This window comes from Crocodylus siamensis, chromosome 2, assembly GCF_052110815.1.
Source record: "Crocodylus siamensis isolate JL-2025a chromosome 2, ASM5211081v1, whole genome shotgun sequence".
Classification (NCBI taxonomy): Eukaryota; Metazoa; Chordata; order Crocodylia; family Crocodylidae; genus Crocodylus; species Crocodylus siamensis.
Window position 1 is genome coordinate 217,724,071 of NC_143396.1, and position 24,039 is coordinate 217,748,109.

The 24,039-nt window shown below is 46.6% G+C and overlaps 1 protein-coding gene across 7 annotated transcripts in view; it reads left to right on the forward strand.

The window, feature by feature from the left end:
- The first annotated feature begins 553 nt into the window (after positions 1 to 553).
- The window catches only part of TSPAN18 (tetraspanin 18), a 207,477-nt gene continuing 183,991 nt past the window's right edge, over positions 554 to 24,039 (forward strand). For 5 of the 7 annotated variants that reach the window (XM_090032985.1, XM_090032982.1, XM_090032988.1 and 2 more), the window contains exon 1: positions 554 to 716. The gene's annotated coding sequence lies outside the window, so the exon portion shown is untranslated. Of the gene's footprint in view, positions 717 to 1,840; positions 1,862 to 4,110; positions 4,758 to 24,039 lie in introns of those variants that run through there. The other 2 variants (XM_090032983.1, XM_090032984.1) reach the window with 2 other exon arrangements.

Here is a 24,039-nt window from a genome sequence, read left to right on the forward strand (position 1 = left end):
CCCTCACTGATAACAGTGACCTATGGGAAAATTGGTTCCGAGTTACGACGTTTTGACCCAAGACGCGGTTGTCAGGAACCAGTTGTGTCATAAGTCCAAGGGCTGCTGGTACGGGCGGTTACTGCGCCCTGCTTTAGTACTTGCAAAAGGCAGTGAAGGCCAATGTTGCTGTAGGACCACCCAGTGTATACAAATAGGTCCTGGGGCAAATCACCCGCCTGTGTAAAAGATTAGGAGGGCCAAGAGATGGTGTCCTCAAAACAGCCTTTTTTGGAGCAGCCCCGATTGCCCAAATGAAGGAGGGGGCCAGTGTTGGGCGCCTCCATTTCCCAATTGCAAGTGAGGGATCTCCCTTGGGTCCTGACTTGCTTTGGGTGGGTCTGGGCGAAGAGAGGAGGAATGAACCAAGTTTCCGGGGGGGTTGAGAGCGGCAGGGGAAACTCAACTTGGGAGGTGCCGGGGGGAGGCGAGCCCCAGAGGAGGGGAGGGGAGGGGACCCCGGCCGGGGGAGGGGGAGCGGCGGGGCGGGCGGGAACAATGCGGGGCGGGCGCGGGGAGGTGGAGCTGCCTGCGCGCAGCTGGCGACTCCAGCTCTCCCAGGCTGCCGGGCACGGGCTCGGCGCCGCGAGTCCGAGCCGCGCCGCGCCGCTCGCAGCCCCAACTTGCCCGCCTCGCAAACTTGCCCCGGCTCCTGACAGGGCGCGGCTGGAGGCAAGGTAAGGACTAGGGAGGTGCCCTGCCCTGCCCTGCCCTCCTTCCCGGCCGGCTGCCTGCGGCTGCCCCGGCTCGCCGGGAAGGGCAGCGCGGGGAGCGTGAGGTGCCGTCCCGACCCGCCTCGCGTCTGCCCGCATCCCCGCGCCCCCGGCACCGCCCGCGCGCGCGCTCTCCGGGCCCCTCCCGAGGTCCTTGCCCAAACTTCCCGGGACGAGCCAGCCTCACTGGCCGCGGGCATCCAGCCCTGGGGCTGGACTCGGGCAGTGCTTCTCAGGCTCTCTTGTGGCGGGACCCATTTGGAAACACGTATGGCTCGCCCCAGCCCGGTGCCCCTCGCTCCCTGCCAGCTGCCCCCCAGTGTGTGGTGGCCGGGGGGGGGCAAGGGAAAAGGCACATTTTTTCTCCTTTCCATTTTTCAAGTTTGTTCACAACCCTTTCATATGGTCTTGTGACCCACGGGTTGAGGGGCGCTGGAGGAGGTGAGCCCCGGAGGTCCCTTGTCAGGGCTTCTAAGACATCCCGGGACCGCCTGGCCCAGGCTGAGCACAGGAAGGCCCCGAGGTTTGGCTGAGGGCAGTGTCAGCGCAGCTCAGGTGTCTGACTTCAGCCCAGCCCCAGCAGAAACTCTTTCAGTCGGGCTTTGCTGCCCAGAGAACCCCAGAGGCGCTCTCCCCCAGCTTCTCAGCACAGATTTAATAGTAGAAACAGCGTCTGGGTCAAGTCGCAGGCTACCACAATGGCTTGTTTTTACAGCTAGGACAGATGCGGGTGTTTTGCTATCGGCATGGGAAGTTTGCTCGCAGGTTTAAAACATGCGCTTGTCAGGAGAAATGGACATCTGCTCCGGGAAGCATGGGCCTTGTTTTTAAATGCTGCTCTTTTCTTTTTTTGGAGGTTGGTAAAAATCAGGCTTTTGCAGTGCTGCTCCCGGCACCTTTCTATGTTACCTGTGCTTAGAGCATCGCTGAACGTTGCAAAGAACTGCAGTGAATGGATTTGTGAAGATTTGATTACTAGTGACCCCCAAGGAGAGGCAGTGGGAGTCTGGTGTGCTACATGGACTGACTGACTGACTGACTGACTGACTGACTGACTGACGAGGTGGCTGGTCAGACTTTGGAGCTCAGTTCATCCATAGAAGTCCTGAGTAGGTTCAGTGGAGTGAATGGAACAGTTACGCTTTTGTAACAGAATGTATTTCCCGATACAGCTGGTAATCCTTGCCAGTAAGGGGGTCCTTAAGCACAGTTCATAAGAAAACAGGGATTGTTTTTCTTTATTTGTCTTTAATGCACACAAAAAAGAACAAGACAAAGCCACCTGGCATAAGAGCAAGTAGGAGTGTTTCTTATTCTTTAAGCTTGAAAGATACATTCTGCTCAGGCATAGTCCTCTGTCTTCCGTTTCCCTGGATTACTTTTGCAGTCTTGATAAAATGATTCGAATGTTTGATGGTCCCTGGAAGGCAACTGATATTTTTGTTTTTATTGCAGCCAATGTACTGTTTTTGTTGGAGCAGCTGAAATACTGCACAGCACAATTGCCATAAAAATCTAGGCTTTTATTTTTAATAGAAATGAAGAGGGTGGGAAAAGGAAAGGAAGAATGTTTTCTGGCAGACTGAAATTTCTTGGAGAAGTAAAGTTGAACTATTGTTTCTATTGACTGTTTTGCATTTTCTGTAAAGGGAACCTTAGCCAGTGAATTTTCTAGCTTGAGAAATCATTTGTTAGAAGCACTGACATGTCGGAGAATTAGCACCTATTATCACTTACTCAAAAAAGATATGCATCAAACATATAAAATATGTATCTTGGGGGCCAGGTTGAAATCTGGAGGGTTTATATTGGCCACTTAACCAACAGATCTGTACTGGTGATCCTCTTCCCCCACAGATGAACTTATACTGGCAAAAGAACTCTTTGCCAGGATAGCGTACATCTTTAAGGAAGGTTGTTTAGTACTCTGGCTAAGAACTTGTTTTGTTGGTGTAAGTTGCCTCTCCACTAGGGGGCTTTGCTGATATAGCTATAGTTTTATTGGGATGACTATAGGTTTAATTCCAGAATCCAGGCAAATCCTGGAATTAAACTGGGAGTGGCTTCAGTTCAGAAGACACAGACTTCAGTGTGTCCTTTGTGAATTACAGAAAAGCTCTTTATACACCACATGGAGAAAGGGGAAAACAAAAAGGGGAGAGCGTATCCTCTCTCTTCCCACCCTTCAAAAAAGTGAAAACAGATTCTCTGTAACTTAATTTCCCAAAGTGAGAGTGAAGGTGGGGCTGATTTTTGTTCAGGAAGGATTGTAATCTAAACATGCATCTTTTTCTATGTTGACAGCATCTAATGACTATCCTAGGGTGATCTCATTTTTGGCTAGTGGATGTGTATTATACTTTTGGAGGTGGGGTTGGGGGAGAAGGGAAAAGCTGATCTATCCTTAACTCCACTGTCACTTTGTTTGTGTGTGTTGTTTAACTTAAATCATTATTGTATACACAGAACTTTAGATCGGTTTTAAAGAGCAGAAACAGTATCTGTAAGCAGGAATAACACTGCAGGTCATAAAACATGAGCAACATCTGTTACTGTGACTTCAGTGTGTTTCTCTCTCTTGGAGTAGCTAAGTTGACAGGTAGTTAGGTTTAATGTCCTGTGTTAAACCACTGGCCCAGCTACCATGGTTAATTGTGACTGTGCAGGATCAATAAATGTTAACTCAGCATGTCAGAAGAGGAGCAGGAAAGGCTTTAAATTGCTTTATTTTGCAGAACTAGTTCTCATTAACAGATGATGGTGCCTGATTTGTATTTCTGTAACCTAGTTCCATCATTCAGGCTTGCCAACTTGCATTCATGCATCAGAATGGGCTGGTGTCTTGGATATCCATCAGAAATATGGCTCAGCAAGCTGCAGTCAGAGTTAGTAGTTTTCATCCTAACACCTTTGTATCTTAAGATAATATACCCTTGTTTGAGTACTTCAGGCATTTGAAGCAGAATGCACATACTGTGATGTGAATTTATTGGGTGTTTTCTTTCCTTCTCTTGCTCATTTGAAATATCTTCATAAACACAGAATGAGAGAGAGAGGAAGAAAGAGAGATGGATGGGAGGAAGAGTAAGTGCAATGACTTTTTTATGAATGAATTTTCTTTCCTTTCCCCTGTTTTCTGCTCCTCATTGCTTTCTGTAGGATTCCTGCATAATTAAAATATTATGACTTTCCTTATGGAAGCCCTTCACTTGTGGCAAGGATCCTAATTTGACGTCACTGCAAAAATACTAGTTTCTGGCACAGGGGCAGATGACATTTCATCAGCTGGTGCATGCCCATTTTTTTAAAACCACAGTGCTAAGACCATATGGGCAGATAATGAGTTTAAGCTGATAAACAGCTTACAGATTTGCCCAAATAAAGGACTTTCTTCCTAGAAGATGCATTTTATTTTAAAATAAATAATCTAGTTCCTCTGTTTTATTTAATTATCTCTAGCCCTGTCTTTTCTCAATGTGCTGTAGGAAAACAGATGCAGCTGTTTTGTCAATATCAGCTACTAACACATAGGGTCATGGGCCTTAACTCAGGGAAGAGCAGAAATAAGGTTTTCAGATGTTACAGAAATAAGCTGAGAATAAAAAAAGTAGATGGAAGACAGGGTGGAAAGGGCATTGTTCATGGAGTTCTATAATGCAGAGCAAAGTTACCTATATCTCGATGATAAGTTGTTGTTTGAGGCGACTACAGGTCTGTAGCCTACTGGGGACCTACCCTAGAAACAGACTGCATGCCTGTTTCTAAGATGAGAGTGGCTGCAGTGATTGCACACTTCTGCTACTCTTGGTAGATGCTTGTTGGGAGCTCCAGTGTAGGCCATCTAAAGCAGAACCCTTTGCTTTTTCAAAATTTCTCCTAAGTAGTGATACCCTTTTTTCCTCTTAGGAGTCTCTCCTCTCTGCCTGTGCTCCTGAGTTGCCAACAGCCATCCAGACATCGATTCAGACTGGGAAGAGAGGGCTGAAAAAAGCATAGACTTTACTGGTAGATATTAATTTGTGCCAACTGTGAGGAAGATTGATTATGTTTCTTAGCGTTGCTGTATTTCTTTATCCAAGGAGACCAGCTTCTGGGGAATGCAATGCAATCCCAGATGTTCCACAGGCATTAGGAACGGAAAGTAGTCTACATGACTTCTGGTCTGGGATAGTGTGTTCACCTTAGTACAGCACTGTGGGCCATAGAGATAATCTGTTCTACTTAGTGGCAGAACTAATTAGCTGGGATGTGGCAGTGTGTGATCATTGATCATCATGACTATTTCTTCTTGCTATGATTGCTTGCTGAACTGGAAACAGAATGCTCCCTGGTGCTGATCTGGGACCCTGTTTTAGGGAGTTCTTGGGTACATCAGAAAAAAGCAGCCAAAATTCAGAGAATTTCTTTCTGGAAAATTCAGGGTAGATTTGTTTCTTTACCCTTTTCTCCTTCATGCAGCACTCTCCAAGATAATTTCCAAATGGTGTAGGGCTGATGGCCTCAGATACATACTGTATGTTGCAAGAAGCTGGCATGAATTCAGACCAGAAAACCATTTGGGAAGTTGAGCTCTTCATCTTGGGGACAGAAGATTTAAAAATAAAAAACCCAGAAGTTAAAATGAAGAACAGGGTGGATGTAAATTGCATGGCTTGCCCTGCTCAGTATATCTGCAAATATTCAGGCTGTGTTCCATGGGTGTGCCTCAGTAGCTATTTACATGATGTTACCTGCTTTGGGTACATGGTTGCAATTAGTAGTTCATACATTTGGGCATCTATTGTTTGTTTCTTAGAAATTGGCACTTTAAATAAAAAAAAATCAAGTGTGTGTGTGTAATATTGTTTATTTGTTTAAGCTTTTTATATATTTATCTAAACATACATCTTAATTATAAATAGAAAATTGGGGATAATTACAGAATATTGAGTCTATCCCATTCTCTTAAGCGAAGTTTGCTTCTTATCGATCTTTTCACCAAGTGTTTCGTTTTGTCTGAATTGTTCTAATTTTCCTATTTCATTGAAAATGTGTGCTATGTTTTAATCAATCTTAATATTAGGAATTTTTCTTTATCCAGACCTTTCTTTCTCTTTAATCAGAATCATTTGCAATACAGATTACATCCCATCCTATTTATAATAAAAGATCATGGTAGAGAAAACAAACTATTGTTCCTGATTGCAGAGATCAACATTCTACTTGCACTGTAACCTCAGGTATATCTTTACTTCTTTTTTTAAAAATTTTTTACTCCTCTTTTTAATTTTCACTGACCTGTGGGACAAATAGATCCATTTTCTTTTAGATCCAGAAGACCTGAAACCACTTGGTGTCCTGAAGAATTGGGGCTTTTAATTTTAGCAACGTATGCTAGCACCAACCACTGCACTATAATGGTTAATTCCATATAATACCCTTTTCCTAAAGTTTAGAGAAGTGTGGTGCTTCTTCAGGAGATGGGAACTACAAGACCACTGTGTAATAGTGTTTTACCTTCTTTTTCTCCAAAACTGGAGACATGGGTAACTCCAAGTTGCTTTTAGGACCTTCTTTTAAAGAAGATTTCCTTGCTCATGCTTTGAACCAGTCCTGTTAATGAGCCAACCCTTACAATATATATATTAAGCTACCATATTGTTTGTTTAATATACACAATGACATGGTACCAGGACTATTTGAAGGCTGTGATGTTCCTCCTACTGAATTACTGGGTATTTTGCTGCCTTTTTAGTGGTAGTGGAGTTGGGCACTTAAATACCACCATAGGATGGAGTTTTAGCAAGAGACCTAAGTGGGAAAATTAAACTTGTTTTGTGTACAGATTTCCTCAGTTTGCTGGTGAAACCTTTTCAGAGGGTCTAAAGCTAGTAGGTTACTGCATGGAATCTCACCCTTTCTTTTCAGTGATCAAAATGTTTCAGATGCAGGTGGAATTCCTTTGTTTGCTGTTTATTACATTTTCACTTGCTTTATAATGGGAGTTTCCAATGACCTCCTAAATGAAATGAAAGGTCATCTGGTTTTACTTGTACAAATTCCTCAACTCAGCTGCTGGCCTGTATTTTTTTAATAGAGGTATGTCCCCTTCAGGGGAAGAGGACTGATGCTGTGCGTGTTATATAAATGTTTTGAAGGTGAACATTGCTACAGTACTTTAAATACTCTCCATTGATTATTAAAGAGGCAGCATGATTTACAGGACAGGGTACTAATTTGGTTCTCAGAATCTGGATTCCCTTTACAGCTCTGCCACTGACCTGCTTTGTGAAATCTCCTTACCTTTTTGTGCCCTTGTTCCCCTTCCCACCTTTAGTCCATCTTTTCTAGTTAGAGAGAAATTCTGAGGTAATGGCTGTGAGTAGTTGTATCTGTATAGCTCCTAGCACAATGGCAAGGTACAGACCATCAAAAAGCCCAAGGCTGAATCAATTCAGTTTTTACAGGTTAGTTTAAGTTGCACAGGTTAAACTGAAACAGAAGTGAACAGATATTTACCTCTGATTTAGAAAATGTAGCCACATGCCTGCAGTGGCTCAGGCCAGAAGCAGGGGGCACTAGAGCATGGCTCTCTGGCTGTGTTCACTTCCTCTTCCTACTGCCCCAAGGTCTCTGGGATTTGTAGTCCAGAATCACAGCAGCAGGACTCTGCAGGGTTGCTCATCAATTCCTCTTCCTGCTTCCAGGTACCTCTGGGATTTGTAATCCACAGCTGCAGCCAACACCAAGTCTGAGTGGGGGGAAGGGCTGTTTAACCCCTCTCTCTGGCCTTAGACCCCAGCCAGGTTTTGCTGGGGGGAGGGAAGTCTCCACTCTGTAGACTGGGCTGCATCCCTAGCTGCATTTGCTCTCCCCCCACCCCCTTGTCAGCCAGCCCCCTCTGCTCTAGCTAGGGGGCAGAGGGGTGGGGACCAGGAAGGGGTCTGGGACAGAAGTTTCATAAACTGGTTTGACTCAAATCAGTTAAGTCTGATATTACATACAACCAAGTTTATCTTAAATTAGTTTCAGCCATTTTTAAACTGGTTTATGTGCATTGCAGGTTTAAACTAGTTGATGTTTAACTTCTGATCCTAGCTGGAGCCTGTATGCACTGCTATAACATAAATACTACTGTTTATTTATTAGTACTTGGTCTCTCCTCACTTGGTCTCACTAATGTCAGGTCATGCTCTTACAGGTGTTGATAGGAGTCTTTCTACTCACTGCAGTGGGGGTTGGATCAGGTGCACAGTATAGAAATTTGTTTGCTTTGGCAGAAATGAAAACTGTTTTTAGTAGAAATTTAAATTAAGGCACATAAGTGGTTTTAAATAAACAGTCCTGCAAAAATGTTCTTTGCATTTTACAGATGGACAAGATGAGACACAGGGAGGTGAATTCGTTTGCTTAGTCTGATTCAGTGGCAACACCTGGAATAGATCCCAGGATTTACATTGCCCAGTCCTGCTAACGTAATAGAGACCTGGATGAACTTGGATAATGACGTTTCCATAGTATTAGCACTTTTCACTAAGCCCTACATTTAGACTGTAAACCCAGCAGCTTTAAAGTGGCACAATGCCCAGTTTTAAGAAGGCTGATTTTTGGTTATGGTGCTAGCTGTGTGTTTCATGACCCTAATTCATCTCTTGGATATAATCTGTTGGTTTCTTTTTTAGTTATTATGGAAACAGTTACTATATTTACTTTTTATGAAAGGCTCAGTGTGTGTGATATAAATACAGAGGGGGTTTTGAAGTGATAGTTAGCGATCACGCTAAATGATGACATCTATGTTTCTTCAAGAAAATTAACAGACTGGCAGCTTGCCTGTTCTTGAAACATGGATCTCACAGGCAAAGGACAGATATAGGGTTCATTGTTAACTCCCTCAGTGGCATATTTTAGGGTGGAAATGGATATCTCCTGATATTGTATATATGCCACCATAACAATTTTTATGACAGCACAAATGCTGAGCAGACTTCCTTATGTTTTGTCATGGCACATCTCTATAGGTGAGGAAAACCTGCATGGGTCTCAGCATGGAGATACAGGATTGAGAGAATTCTCCAGCTCCCAGGCTGCCCTGCCCTGCCCTGCGCTTCCATGTGAGGCATGAGTCCATGCAAGACCCAGTGCAGGGCAGCGAGGGACCCAGGGAATCCCTGAGCAAGGGGAACACACTGGCAGCCTACTGCAGGACAAGAAGCAACTTGTGTGTTGTGCGTTAAAGTGGATCAGTTGAGGTAGGACATGTCCTGCCACAGCTGATCTGTTTCAGTTCAGCAGTATCTGTTTTTACCCTTATAGTGTTGCTTGGAGGTTGGAGAGCTGGTTTGATTTGTAGCTTTCAACCCATTGTGGCCTGCTTTTTCAGAAGTGTTGAGTCCCCACATCTTTCACAGAAACTGTTGTGACTTGTGGGTTCTCTGCACCTTTGAAATTTTATGTCTTGAGTTGAACACACACAAATGAATATTCAGTTCTGAAAAGGCCCCTCCAAGAAGTGATCTCAGAGCAAAAGCTGTGTAATAGATTATTGAAATGGCATCAGAATCACTACTTGATCTGTCTTTTTTCAGTATTTCACTGCAGGTAGATGGTGAGGTTAGTGTAGCCTGATACAAATTTAAGTCACCAGTGAAGGGGAAATAAGCGAAGCCTGGGAACTATTTGCAGAATGTATTTTAAGACTTTTGAAGCTCAAGACCCAAATCTCAATTCCTGATGATGTAAATGAGAGTTGAGGTTGGCCAGAAGCTCCTAGGGTAGGCTCCTTAGTATAAGTCAGTGATGAAGCTTTAAGATTTCATGGAAATACAGAGACATATGGAGCTTTTCTAGACAGACAGTAAGTCCCTGTTCCATACAAGGTAGAAGTACACTTGGAAGCTAATGCTCTTCCATGTCCTTGTGTTGAGGATGCCTCAAGTAATGGTTTTCACAGGCATTGTAGATTTCATTGAATGGAATAGTCTTCCAGCACCCTGAGAACTTGATACATTAATCCCTTGTTAATGTGATATATCACCCTAAATGCAGCATCTTGGAAAAAAAACTTCCAGACTGAAAGGGGGTTAAATACATAGCAGTGCCTTCCAATTAAAGATGATTCCTTTGCTTTTAAGTGTTTGAAGGGCCGTGTCAGTCATGAGCAACAGAGTCTGGAGAGATTAAGAAGTAATAGAACTTCCAGGAGTTTGGAAGGATAAAGAGGGCCTCCCTACTCCCCCCCACCCCCCCCACTGAAAAAGGCAGAAGGTTTAAAGGTGCTTGCTATTTTGCTATGTTGATACCAAGAATTGGGTGGAAAAAATAAGAGTTTGGTTAAACATCCATTAAAAAAGAAAAAAATCCACTGCAAGATTTCTGTAAGCTTACTCCCTGTCAGTGTGTTGTGGGTTGTGAATAGTATCCTCATGATGTGCTATTCATCCATAGTGTCATTAATGTTTAGACTTGGCTTTGTAGAGCCCAGTAGGTAGGAACTGAGAGTCCAGTTCCTCCTCAGCATTGACTAGTGCTCTCAAAGTACAGTTGAATGGATAGTCTGAACACAAAACTGGAAGCCAGAGATGCCTCTCTTCAAATCCTGGTTTTGGTGACTTCACAGCAAAGAAAGGGTTTGGATAGGGATGATCCTGATTTAGTCAGGGGGTTGGACTAGATGACCTCTGGAGGTCTCTTCCAGCCCTACTTCTCTATGATTCTATGAAATGAGAATTTGAGCTTGCTAAGAGTGGCCCCTGTATGGGGGAAAGAGAGTAGGGGGAAATCCACTTCAGTGCAGAAGACCTATATGAACCTTATGCCCTTAACTCTGACTGGATATTCAGAGGGATTTGTGCAATCTGCTGGCCCAGGACTGGATTTTATCTGAGCAGCACAGGGTGATGCCATTACATTTTCTTTTGCCGGTTACCATTTTTACCCTCTTCACTTTGCTTCCTGATATAAAAACTCCTCTTTAAAGGTTTACTGTTGCCTGGTAGAAAAAATGTATTCTATGGGGAAGGAATTCTGTTTAGACACTGAATAGCTCCTAAAATTCTGTTTACACTTTTTTTAGGTTTGCATTTTTAATAAAAAAGTGTTTGTTGCTATTATCATCTCTCCATTCCATACTCTTCCCACTGATTAGATCTTTATTCAGGTATCCCATTGTTTTTTGCACTCCTTCTCCATTTAAGCTCTCAGTTCCTTGATTCCAGTACCTTGTAATTCTTTGTTCGGTATAGAGCATACCATGAGTGCTTAACAAATAATAAATAGTAATAGTAATAATAGGGTTCTGTGAACCAGCAGCTTCAATGCTGCTTAAAGTCACCTTTCCCTGCTGCTTATCCCCTATTAAAAGTTACTATAATCCTTTGATTGTGACCGTAATAACTTTCACAGCAATGGATGGGGAAGTGACAAGTGAAAGATTATAGCTCCAGGTGGGGAAGCAGCAGCAGGAGGAGACAGACCCTTAAAGACACAAAGATGCTGCTTCCATTCACACGTCCCTGGCAATAAAGAATGAGAAATAGAAAATATAGTAGGGGAGCAGAACTGTTTGTCTGAGGAGTGCTTTTTAAACAGGTTTCCATGAGGCGTCAGTGACCCTTCAAGGATAATCCTGTATTGCACCTCAGATGGTTTGAAAAAAAAGAAATCCTTCTGAGGAATATAATGCTTTTAAAAGGCTACAGTTTTAGCAATGCTTTGAGGCCAGCTCTTGAGAAAAGTGCATCTCTGACTGGGAAGATGGATTGTTCATTTGAGATCCCCCTGTGACGTTCCTGTATGTTTCCTTTTAATTCCCCCCGTGGAGAGTTGCACAGTTTAGTTCTTTTAAGTGGTCCGGAGGAGAAAGCTACTGTCCACTCCCAGCAAATAAATAACAGTGTCCGTGTACTGAATGGGCCAAGCTCCAAAGCTAACTTCCTCCACACAGTTGGCCTGCAACAGTATTTCCCCTGCCTCAGAAATTGCATAGGGTGAGGCAGGGGCAACATAGACAGGGATAAAGTATGGAGGTTTTATTTATTTATGGCAAAGAAAACTTGTGTCTTTATTCCCCTTCTCTCATCTGTTTAATACGGTAATTTAAGACTCTGGCTTAGGAGAAATTGAGAGAGAGGCCAAGGCAAGGCAGACTTCAGGAGGCCGAAGCTGTCTGTTTTGCACCGTATTAGTAAGTTCGGGTTTCTCAGCAGAACTCCTGCTGGGTGTGTTACATTCAAGGTCAGGCCTTTTGCACCTGAATTCAAGGTGGGGCAGGAGCTGGTCAGGAATTTTTTGGAAAGGTAGTTTTTTTTATCAGAAAATGCTGATTTGCTGGAACTGACATTTTTTTTTCTTTGAGGGAAAAGAAAAAAGTTTTCAACGAAGCTTTCCTTGACTAGCAGGCTACCCTGTTCCAGAATAGCTAATAGCTTCAAAGTTTCACTGCTGGCGTGGGATGTCAAAGATTCACTGAAGGAACAGACCTAAGTCCTCCCTTGTTCTAGGGGAGTGCCCTAATGACTGGGCTATTGGCTAGTCTGGGGGCAGTGGCAATGCATAGGGAGTGCATGTGCACCCCCTGGGAGCACTGATGCACCCCTGACCAGCCTTGCTTGCCAATGCCCACCCCACAAGCAGTGGCCAAGGAGTTGGAGCACCATGGCTGCAGCTGCTTCTGGAAGCGGCTGCAGCTGCTTCTGGAAGCGGCTGCAGCGATCAGCCACCCTGCAATTGGCTGCAGGCCCCCTGGTCAGTGGGATTGTCCGTGGAGGGACCCTGCCCCCGGTCAGTGAGATTGGCTGTGCCCCCTCTCCCTGCCATGACTAGTTGCTGGAGGGGGCACACGCCCTACTGACGAAGGCGGCACCAGTCATCCATGTCTGGGGGGATCTTTTTCTACTCCCTCCTCCCCTTGTCATCCCTCTGCAGAAAGGATTTTAGGAGACCTTGGGTTCCTTCCAGTACAAAACGGGGAGAAAGATGAATTCTTCTCATAGTCTGGCCACATCCTTGACCTGTCTCTTTGGCTTTATAGGGATTGTTTTTTATTCCATTGCACGTTCTCTGTGGCTCTTTCAGGGCAGAGGCAGGAACCTCAATAGAAATGATCTATATATTACTGTGTGAAGGAGAGCACATAGTCCTGGAGCACTTGCAGTAGGTTTTGGCAGGGTCAGGACTGTGCTGTGGGACACTAGTTAAAGGATCAGATGGCTTCTTAACATCTATTCCCCTTCAGGAATGTTGTTAGAAAAGCAGCTTGAACAGCCAAGGAAAATACAGTTGAACACTATATATTAGTGCCTGGCCCATCAGTGTTGGGCAGGATCTGCAAAATAATGCTCAGAGAGGTAGACAAGTTGCTTGGAACTGGATAAAACACCTTCCTGCTGGTTTGAGTACAGTGTATTGGGGGGAGGTGTACCGTAAAGCAGGGTTCAAGAGTTACAGCCCAGTTTCCCCTCCCGTTTCCTATGCTCTGCCCTTCCTCTTTTGTGGAGAGGAAGGAAAGGTTGCCCTCAGTGGGCTTTCCTGTACATTGCCCTTCTGCAGAGAGGAAGCAACAAGGGATCTTGAGACTAGTCACGCAGTTATGCATGGGGCTTAGTTTTAGTGCCTGCAGAATTGAGCACTCCCTTGACCTGGCAAATTTAGGGGCAGGCTTGTCCTGAATCCTAATTTGCTTGTGCCAGGGAGTAATGCTACCCCCAGGCATCTTGACTGGCTCTGAGGGGAACCTTGCAGGAGCTCGTCCATACTGACTGCAGCTAAATTGTGTGCACTGGACTTGCTCTCCTGCTGTGATTCTATCAAAATTCCACTCTGCCTTTTTCTTTTTTTGGAGGATGAACAAAATATGCCTGGTGGTTTTAAACTGCACTTTACTGGTAGGCTAAGGCAAAACACTCCTTTTAAAGGCAAAATATTCCAGGCTGTTGCTATGTAATTGAATTTAAATAATGGGCAGTCCCGGTTTCCAAGAGGCCAAGTGCATCTACAAATGATTTCTTCAAACCTGGTTTAGAAACGCTCTGGTGTTGTCATCTTGTGGCAGAAGAGGGGAGGCCTCTCTCTTTCCTTTCCTTGCTCTTCTGGCTGGGAATGTTTGTCAAGGGAAAGTGGGACCTTTAAGGGCTGAGGGAATCAGAATCAGGGAAAAATACATTACTTTCATAGATTCATATATGCATCACTTCTCTATTCTTTGGTGATTAAAAGGACTGTGCTGCAATTGTTGGCAGATTGTGTCTTCCCAGAACTTTCCCCCAAAATGGATGTTGCACCCCTGATAAGCCATGCCTGAGACCCTCAATTCAGATGTCATGACTCCAGGACAGCACACCTTTGCACACTTTTCCCCTCCGGGTCCTCCACTAGTAGGGGAAATTGTGATAGGTGGAGATCAAGATTTATCCTTTATCCATCTGGGAGGATTCGGGGTTCTTCTTTTCCTTGTTTAGGGGTTCTAGCCTGTGCCATCTTGTATTAATAAGATTGGGTGGAAGGGAGATCTAATAACCAGATTGACTTGGAATTCAGGAGCTGCCACTTAAGAAGGGAAAATGAACAAGCTTCACAGTATCCTGCAAGTCAAATATCATGCACATTCCTCCTTGTGGCTGTTATGTATTTTTAAGTCAGTCCATTTAAAGGGTATGCAACTTTTTCATGGCTAAGGAAAGTGAATTAAGGAAAATGTGCCTGGAAAATAGTGTCTTGGATTCACTCACAGAGACATTCAAAGTGCATTAATTAGAGATCAGTAATCCAAACAGACAGCATTTATAAGACACCGTGGAGGCCTCTGTCAAGGACGCCTAGAACCTGGACAGGGCTGTCTGCCCTCACTAACGCAAGGGTCACTTCCAGTCCATGCTGCGCTAGTACAGATTTCCTTGTAGAATCACTTACGAGTAGTTGTTTTAAGCAGAAGTGGTCACAAAGGAGACCGAACCATGCAAAACAGCTTCCCATGGAGTACTGCGACAGAACCTGCAGGGATACTTCTCTGTCATAGGAAAGTACAGCCCTCAGGTCTCAGCATGCAGTAGTAATGCTTTGGTTAAGATGGAGCAGTGCATGCTGGGACTCACTTTCTAGACATCATCCTTCCTTGTGTAGTGGCACTCTGCTCCACTGTATTCTGGTTAGGTTCAACCCTCAAAGTCCTGTCAAGCTTTCCCTATGTGGACAAAGAGGTTGCTCCCTGATCTTCTGTGCAGTTTCTCTAGCTCTCTCATTTATTTCACTTCCTCTGAGACTTTTCTTTTCTTTTTACCATAGGGAATTCTGTCTTCCTGTAAAATTCATGTCTGTCTAGACTCTCTATTGCTTAGTAAGGAGGAGGTGAAACAGATGCAGTCATTGTAAGCTGCTGATAAAGTAATTTTCTGGCTCTTCCAATAACTCTAAATGCATTCTAAAGAGGATTCAATTTATTAGCAGCATTTGTTACTCTGTATAAACTCCTGGACATAAATCAGAGATTGACTAGTAGATAATGAAATGGTGCCGTGTAGCTGGGTGAACAGATTGGGCAGGCATCTTGAACTGGTCGTATTGTAGCCCATCAAGCTGAACCTGTTTGGCATCTGTTTCTTGCAGATATAACCTCTGTGTTGTGTTGTAGGGATCCTTCACTTTTTGACAGCAGGGAGAATCACCTCAGGGTCCTGGAGTGCTGAGACTCACGCTGAGGTTCAGTTTTCAGACAGTGGCATAGATTGAGTCTTTGCTTTATGCCTTGGCTGATCCTTTACCCCGCTCCTCTTCTTCTAGATCTCTTTAATGTGTGTCAGGTGGGACTCCCAGAATTATTAGTTGCTATTTAAAAATCTTAACCTGGAAGACTATTCTCAGCTTTGCCACTGATGTATTGTGGGACCTTGAGTGCATCTCAGAACCAGGCTTCCAAAGTGCTTTAGGGTGCAGACAGTGGGATTTTAAAAAAGTGTCTAAGTGTCTGTTAGGAGCTTAACTTTTTTGATTTCAGCAGGAATGTAGCTGCCTCAGTACCTCTGCCTTGATTCCTCAGCTGAAACAAAAAAACAAACCTCCTGTCTTTTATGTTTATTTGGACTTTGGGCTCTTCTGGCCAGAGACTGTCTTGCATCCTGCCTACCTAGATCTTGCATAATTGGTGAAACTGTGCCAACAGAGTTAAATTGCTATAGCTTTTCTTTATTCATTTTTGTTTATTTCACTTAAACCCTTTCCAAAGTGACATGCACCAAAAAAAGGGTATCCTTAGAATGTAAATTATGTCTGCCCTAGGACTTATATTTGGGGAATTGTTAGCTTAAATTCATACCAGAGCTCCTACCAAGATAACTTCCCAAAGTAAAAAAGTCCTCTGGCTGCCATTTTTAAAATAACTTAACGGAGCTATATGCACAGCTTCCATTGGAGTCTAATGTCTTGAATTGTTATGGTAGTTATATGCCCATCTTCTTTCACCTCCCTTGAAAACCTCAGCCTGTCTGTTCAGTGCTTAACACAGTAGAGATTCATTCTCAAAGTCTCTAGGGGTAGTCGTAATACAAATATTAATGATGTGGGTTGGGCTGAATCTTCTTGAGATTGCTGGGTTTAACCACATCTCTTATTTTGGGATAGTTGTGAAAGGTCATTAAGTTCTTTTATGGAAACAGGAGGCTGAAATAATTGCTTCCACATTCTGAACACAAGGTGCATGTCTCTACCAACGCCAGGGCAGAGGAGAGTTAGTGAGTATTGCTTTGTGTGCAAATGTATGTATGCGTAGGGGTGGTTCAGGAAGATCAGCAGAGATGGTTCAAAAAAAAGAGAAGGAAGCTTCAGCATAGCATGGTGTGTGGCTCTGGGAGATGGCTTTTGGCTTGGGATGCTGGCTGAAAACGTTTTGGTGCTGTGGGCAGGAAAGTTTCCCAGATGATTTTATTCTTCCTATAATTGTGAAAGCAGGACTTATAAATAATGCATCAAAGATACCTGTCTCCATTACCAATTTAGTTTACCTGCAGTAATCTGGGAGACCCTAAATTTGATTAGTGGTTTGGGTCAAAAGGAATAACAGGAATAAGGCACACTAGTAATGTTTTAAGCCTTATGTAAGGTAGAGGAAGTGTCTAGAATGTTTTCTTTAGATGATATAATTTCCATAGGTGTGTTCGGAAAGATCACAATAACATGTCACACTTTTTAGCAATGGTGAAAGTTGCCGGGTTGATAGCTAGAGTCTGAAATCCATATAGAGGCCAGAGCAAACTTTCCTTCTTTGCTCCCCAGGCATTTGTCACAGGAAAGAGGTTGTAGTCTATTCTCTAGTCCATTTTGCTTTGACCTTCCTGTTGAGACAGCCAGCTAGACCAAAGAGGCTTGGCCTGTAGCCACTGAGTAATCTTTCCCAGCCAACCAATCAGTCATGAAATGGCAATTTAGCCACTATCAAATTGCCAAGAGGCAAAAAGCTCCATGACCCCATTACCAGTCACCTGAGCCATCTAATCTGTATGAGCTAATGGGTGATTCAGACTGGTGTTGATGGAGTGACTCTATAAAGCAGGCACCAAGTCCAAGACATTTTGTAGAATGGGTTATCTGCTTTCGCAAATATGTGAATTCTGCCATCTGAAGCAGGATCTGTTTAGCAAAAGCCATTCTCCACTAAACTGTGTTCCTGCTGTGTATCAGAGTAACCTTTCAACTCACTGATTTGTTTTTGTGTCTTTGGTGGAACTTGATCAACAAGAGAAAACACCATCTGGGCAACTATGCCACACAACTTCACTTTGAAATCCCTATCAACACCATGCTATTTTGGGGCATCTGTACATGTTATGGACCTCTGCTCCGTTGTGTGCTAATTAGCACATGATGGAGCAAACTCAGTTAATCAAGTCTGCTGCAAATTTACTGGAGTGTGCTAATTAGCATGCTCCAGCAGCCTCCACATCACACATATTCAGCATCCCTGCATTTCAAAATGGCGGCTGGTGTGCTTTAACTAAAGCTCATCAAACAAGCTTTAGTTACGCACCCCTGCCACCATTTTGGATGCTGAATACACATGATGCTGCAGGCACTTTAATTAGATCAGCTCTCAGAGCCACTCTAATTAAAACATCCCATCCCAGAGAACATGTATAGATGCCCTTTGATAGTGGCCCTTGCAGATTCTCTTTTTTTTGTCCCCCCTAAACAAGCAGCAGTAGCTGTGTATCTCAGATAATGGGAGAACCCCTGTTACTAGTGCTGTGTGAAATGGCACTGTTCCGTTTCGACTTGCATTTTGAGGTTTCAGTGGAATGGCATTTCGTTTCAAATTTCTTTTTGATTCAGAACTGCCATTCCATTTTGTTTTGTCGTAACAGTGACACTGTTTTGATGCTGTTGTGATGTTTTGCCCATGGGCTATAATGGGTAAGCTCGAAACAGCCTCTCATCTGGCAGGGAGATCGGGGGTCCACAACCCCGCTGCTGCAATCGATGGGGCTGGGGAAGAGAACTAAGCCCCATTGTTAAGTTTCCCTCCCCAGCGTTGTGACCAGGCTGAGGAAGAGAACTCGGCCCAGATGGGCTGAGTTCCCCTCCCCAGCCCCATCAATCACAGTGCTGGGAAGGGGAACTGAGCCATTGGGCTCAGTTCCCTTCCCCTGTGCTGCAGTTGGCTTCCCGCAGCCCAGCTGCGAAAGGCAGGGAGAGCCAGGGCTGCACTCCCAGCTGAGCCACATGGGGCTGCAGAGCCTCTGGGAGTGCAGCCCTGGTTCTCCCCTGTCTCCTACCACTGGGCTGCTGGCTGCTTTGAAACTCAAAACATTTTGAAACTTTCGAAATGTTTCAACTTCACCATCCGCCGTAAAGCTGGCAAGTCAGTCAGCAACACGGAAGTCCTTGACTTCAGGAAAGCCAACTTTGACAAGCTCAGGAGGCTTGTCAGTGAGGCCCTAAGGAACCACGGCCCTGTGGGGGGAGAGCTCAAGAAGAGTGGTTGCTCCTCAAGGGAGCAATCCTCAATGCACAAGCTAATTCGATTCCATCTTGGAGGACAGGCAGCAAGAGGGCACAGCAGCCTCCCTGGCTCTCCAGGGATCTAGCAGACCTCCTGAGGCTAAAAAGAAAGGCCTACAAAGGATGGAGGACAGGATTCACCTCCAAGGAGGATTATACTGCACTGGTTCAGTCCTGCAGGGAGCAAACCAGGAAAGCCAAGGCTGCAACTGAACTCCAACTAGCTTTGAGCATCAAGGACAATAAAAAGTTCTTTTTCAGATATGTGGGGAGCTGGAGGGAAAAGCAAGGACAACATTGGACCCCTGCTGAACCAGATGGGGCAACTGACAACTGATGCCCATGAAAAAGCCAACCTATTAAATGGGTACTTTGCATCGGTCTTTCATCAGTCCCATGGGAAGCCCATGCCCACCACGGGACAGGGCGGTCTGGGTGAGGGAGATCCCCTGCCCTCCATCAGTGCTGACCTTGTGAAGGAACACCTTGAGAGGCTGGATACCTTCAAGTCAGCCGGCCCTGACAATCTACACCCCAGGGTACTCAAGGAGCTGGTGAGCATCATAGCCCACTGTCTGGCACAGATCTTTGACAATTCCTGGCTCTCTGGTGTAGTGCCCGAAGACTGGAAGAAGGCCAATGTGGTGCGTATCTTCAAGAAAGGGAAGAAAGTGGATCCGGCTAACTATAGGCCCATCATCCTGACTTCTATCCCTGGGAAGATCATAGAAAAGTTTATTAAAGAGGCCATCCTTAATGGACTGGCTGACACCAACATCCTGAGGGATAGCCAGCATGGGTTTGTTGCGGGTAGGTCTTGCTTGACCAATCTCATTTCCTTCTGCAACCAGGTGACCTATCACCTGGACAAGGGAGAAGAAATTGATGTCATATATCTTGACTTCAAAAAAGCCTTTGATCTGGTATCCCGTATTCACCTCTTGGTGAAACTGCCCAGTTGTGGCCTTGGGTCCACCACGATCCGCTGGCTGGGAAATTGGCTCTGTGGTCGGACCCAGAGGGTAGTAATTGATGAAAGTCAATCATCGTGGTGCCCTGTGACCAGTGGGATCCCCCAAGGCTCTGTCCTTGGACCCATATTGTTCAACATATTCATTAATGATGTGGACATTGGAGTCAGGAGCGGACTGGCCAAGTTCGCCGATGATGCCAAACTTTGAGGCAAAACATCCACACCAGAAGACAGGCGGGTGATCCAGGGTGACCTGGACAGGCTCAGCAAATGGGCGGATGAGAACCTGATGGTGTTTAACACCGAAAAATGCAAGGTTCTCCACTTTGGGAGGAAAAACCTGTAGCGTGCTTATAGGCTCGGCAGTGCTACGCTGGCTAGCACTAGGGAAGGAAGAGACTTGGGGGTCATCATTGACCACAAGATGACCATGAGCCTGCAGTGCGATGCTGTGGCTAGTAAACCAAAATGCTGGCTTGCATCCATAGATGCTTCTCAAGAAAATCCCGGGACGTCATTCTCCCCTTGTACTCAGCCTTGGTGAGGCCGCAGCTGGAGTACTGCATCCAGTTTTGGGTTCCACAATTCAAAAAGGATGTGGGGAAGCTTGAGAGAATCCAGAGAAGAGCCACATGCATGATCAGAGGTCAGGAAAACAGACCTTACGACAACAGGCTGAGAGCCATGGGGCTCTTTAGCCTGGAAAAGCGCAGGCTCAGGGGTGATCTGATGACCACCTATAAGTTTATCAGGGGTGACCGCCAGTATCTGGGGGAATGTCTGTTCTCCAGAGTGCCCCAAGGGATGACGAGGTTGAACAGTTATAAACCATTGTCCAGCAAGATCATTTCAGGCTGGAAATAAGGAAGAATTTCTTTACTGTCCAAGCCCCCAAGGTCTGGAACAGCCTGCCATCAGAGGTGGTTCACGCACCTACGTTAAACACCTTCAAGAGTAAATTGGATGGATATCTTGCTGGGATCCTATGACCCCGGCTGACTTCCTGCCCTTCAGGCTGGGGGTGGACTCGATGATCTTCTGAGGTCCCTTCCAGCCCTAATGTCTATGAAATCTCTGACTGGCCTCATTTAGTTTCAAGGCTGTTTCGAAGCCCTTTGTTTCGTTTCGCTTTCACCGTTTCAGTCTCAGAATGAGTCAAAAGTGTCAAAACGAAACAGCTGGCAAAATTTCCCATTACCTCACCATAGCACCTCACAGTCATTAATAGATTTTATCCTCACCACAGCCCTAGGAGGAAGGGAATTACTGTCCTATCATACAGATAAGAAAGCTGAAGCATTTGGGGCACTTTTACATGCCTTCCAGGGGTAGCACTTTAATTAGTGCAGTTCTCAGAGCTGCTCTAATTAAAAGGCTGCAATGTCTCGTGTATCGGCGATCCTGTGCTTCAGAATGGTGGCAGGGGTGCTTGAACTAAAGCTGGTTTGAAGAACTTCAGTTGAGGCCCCCCCGCCATCATTTTGAAGTGTGGGGATGCTGTTACGTGAGATGTGGGAGGCTACTGGAGCATCGTAATTATTACCATGCTTTAGCAGACTCGATTAATCAAGTCTGCACCAATGTGCTGTAATTAGTGTCAAAGCAGCCTCCGCACTTGTGTACAGGCAGCCGCAGAGACTAAGTGGCTTGCTTGTGATTATACAGGAAATCTGTGGCAGAGCAAGGAATAGGGCTCCCAAGTGCTGTCCTATCCAGGTCACCCTGAAATGTACCATCTTTCTTCATTTGAGCAGTAACTAGGACACCACCTTCATTGAATGGTATTTCAAACTTAAACTTGGCAAGGGGAAAAATTCTATTTTATAGTCTCTTACAAAACTGAATCTGGGAATTCTCAACCTGACTTGATGAAAGCCAAAGCCTCCATGTGCTCAAGTCCTTACATTTCATTTTGACCATGTATTTATGACAGCTAGGTGGAAAATGGTTGTTGCATTTTACATTCTCAGTTGAAATTGAGGCCCTTCTAACCTGTTGTGAGGGAGCGGCAACTAGGGGCGGCCGTGAGCTCCCTAGCGCCGCCTACCGTCACGTTAGGGTGACGTAGCACCCTCAGAATCTCGCCCGACACGACTTTGATGTTAAGATATATGATGTGGAGGCTGCCAGTTTCCCTAATGGACGGTCTTGTTAGTCGTCCCTATTCCCAGACGGGTATTTGATAAGCGTCCTGCCTTAAGGGCAATGCGTGCCTCCAAGCCTCCCCCTTAGCACGCCCCAAGCCTCGCAGCTATTCCGGGGGACGCTTGTATGGTCCCTCGCCCCTCGGGTGCCCTTGTTCTCACTCTCGGGCACCGGGGCTCTTCGCCCACCTGGCGCCTCCTTGGGTCGGGCCCCAATCTCTGGCCCGTTCCCCACGCCCTGGGCCTATCACGCTGGCGCCCAGCTACTTGCTGGCGCCTCCTGGGTCGGCTCCTCCAGCGCCGCTCACTACCGGCCCCCTGGGCCGGGTTCTAGCCGGCGCCTGGCTAATCGCCGGCTCTGCCTGAGTCTGGAGCACTCTCGCCGCCCTAGCCTCAGCGCCCTCGGGCCGGCTCACTCTCGCCGCCCTAGCCTCGGCGCCCTCGGGCCGGCTCACTCCCTGCGCCCGGATCTCGGGTCTCTCGCCACCCTCGGGCCGGCTCACTCCCTGCGCCCGGATCTCGGGTCTCTCGCCACCCTCGGGCCGGCTCACTCCCTGCGCCCGGATCTCGGGTCTCTCGCCACCCTCGGGCCGGCTCACTCCCTGCGCCCGGATCTCGGGTCTCTCGCCACCCTCGGGCCGGCTCACTCCCTGCGCCCGGATCTCGGGTCTCTCGCCACCCTCGGGCCGGCTCACTCCCTGCGCCCGGATCTCGGGTCTCTCGCCACCCTCGGGCCGGCTCACTCCCTGCGCCCGGATCTCGGGTCTCTCGCCACCCTCGGGCCGGCTCACTCCCTGCGCCCGGATCTCGGGTCTCTCGCCACCCTAGTCTCGGCGCCCTTGGGCAAGCACTACCGCCGCCCTCGTCTCGGCGCCCTCGGGTGGCTAGCTAGGCTGGTCTCGCCGCACTAGCCTTGGCTCAATCGCCGCCCTAGTCTCGGCGCCCTTGGGCCGGCACTACCGCCGCCCTAATCTCGGCGCCCTCGGGTGGCTGGCACTATCGCCGCCCTGGCCTAAGCTCTATCGCCGCCCTGGCCTCGGCGCCCTCGGGCCGGCTCACTATCGCCGCCCTAATCTCAGCGCCCTTGGGTGGCTAGCTAGGCCGCTCTCGCCGCGCTCTGTCTCTGCCCTGCTCCGGGCCTTGCCCTCTCGGGCTGACTCTGCGCCTCCTGCGCTCTGTCACTGCTCCGCTCCAGGGTTAAACACCGCCCTTCTGGGCTGGGGTCTGTAACCCGCATACTGCGCCTCCCTGGCGCAATACCATGCCCAGCCGCACTGACACTAGTGCCCCCGGCACTGTGCCTCAACTGGGCCCTGGGAACCCCCAAGCTGTTGGGGAGCTCCCCTGAGGCCTCCTCGCTCCCCTACAGCCTCCCCGGTCCTCCGGATGTAAACTATAACTTAACACTCAAGCCATCTGGCTATAACATAAGCAAAGGCTCCACACGCCTAATAACTCCACGCCCCACCAGGGCTCTCAATCCTACCTCCAGTTAGGGCGATCCTGTTCCCTGCATCATTGCAGCCGGTTAGCGCGATGAAGTAGTAGCCACTAACCCCGGCCGCTCAGCTCAGCCGCAGAGCTCCTGCTCCTGCGGCAGCCAGAAGGGAACTGTGTTTCAGGCTCTGGCCTGAGCTGGTTATAAAGGCCTGGCCCTGCCCCCTTCTGGTCATGTGACCACCTGGTTGCCCCTGGCAACCAGGCACCTGAGCTGCCTAGGTGATTGGCAGCTCTGCCAATCAGCCTCAGAATCACGGGGCACCTCTGTGACTCCGTGACACCTGTCATAGGTGGTTACTCAGGAACTCTCTTTAACATCTTTATCAGTGATGTGGACATTGGTGTCAGGAGCGCACTGGCTATATTTGCCTATGACACTAAACTTTGGGACATAGCATCCACCCCTGTGGACAGCCTAATGTTCCAGACTGACTTGGATAAACTTAGTAAGTGGGTGGATACAAACCTGATGATGTTCGATATCAATAAATATAAGGTATTATACCTTGTGGGGGGGACCTGCCACATACTTGTAGGCTGGGCAGTGCTACGCTTTCTAGCACCACTGCTGAAAAAGACTTGGGGGTCATGATTGACCACAAGATGAACATGAGCCACCAATGCGATGTTGCAGCTGGTAAAGCAAACCAAACTCTGGCTTGCATCCATAGATGCTTCTCAAGTAAATTTCAGGATGTCATCCTCC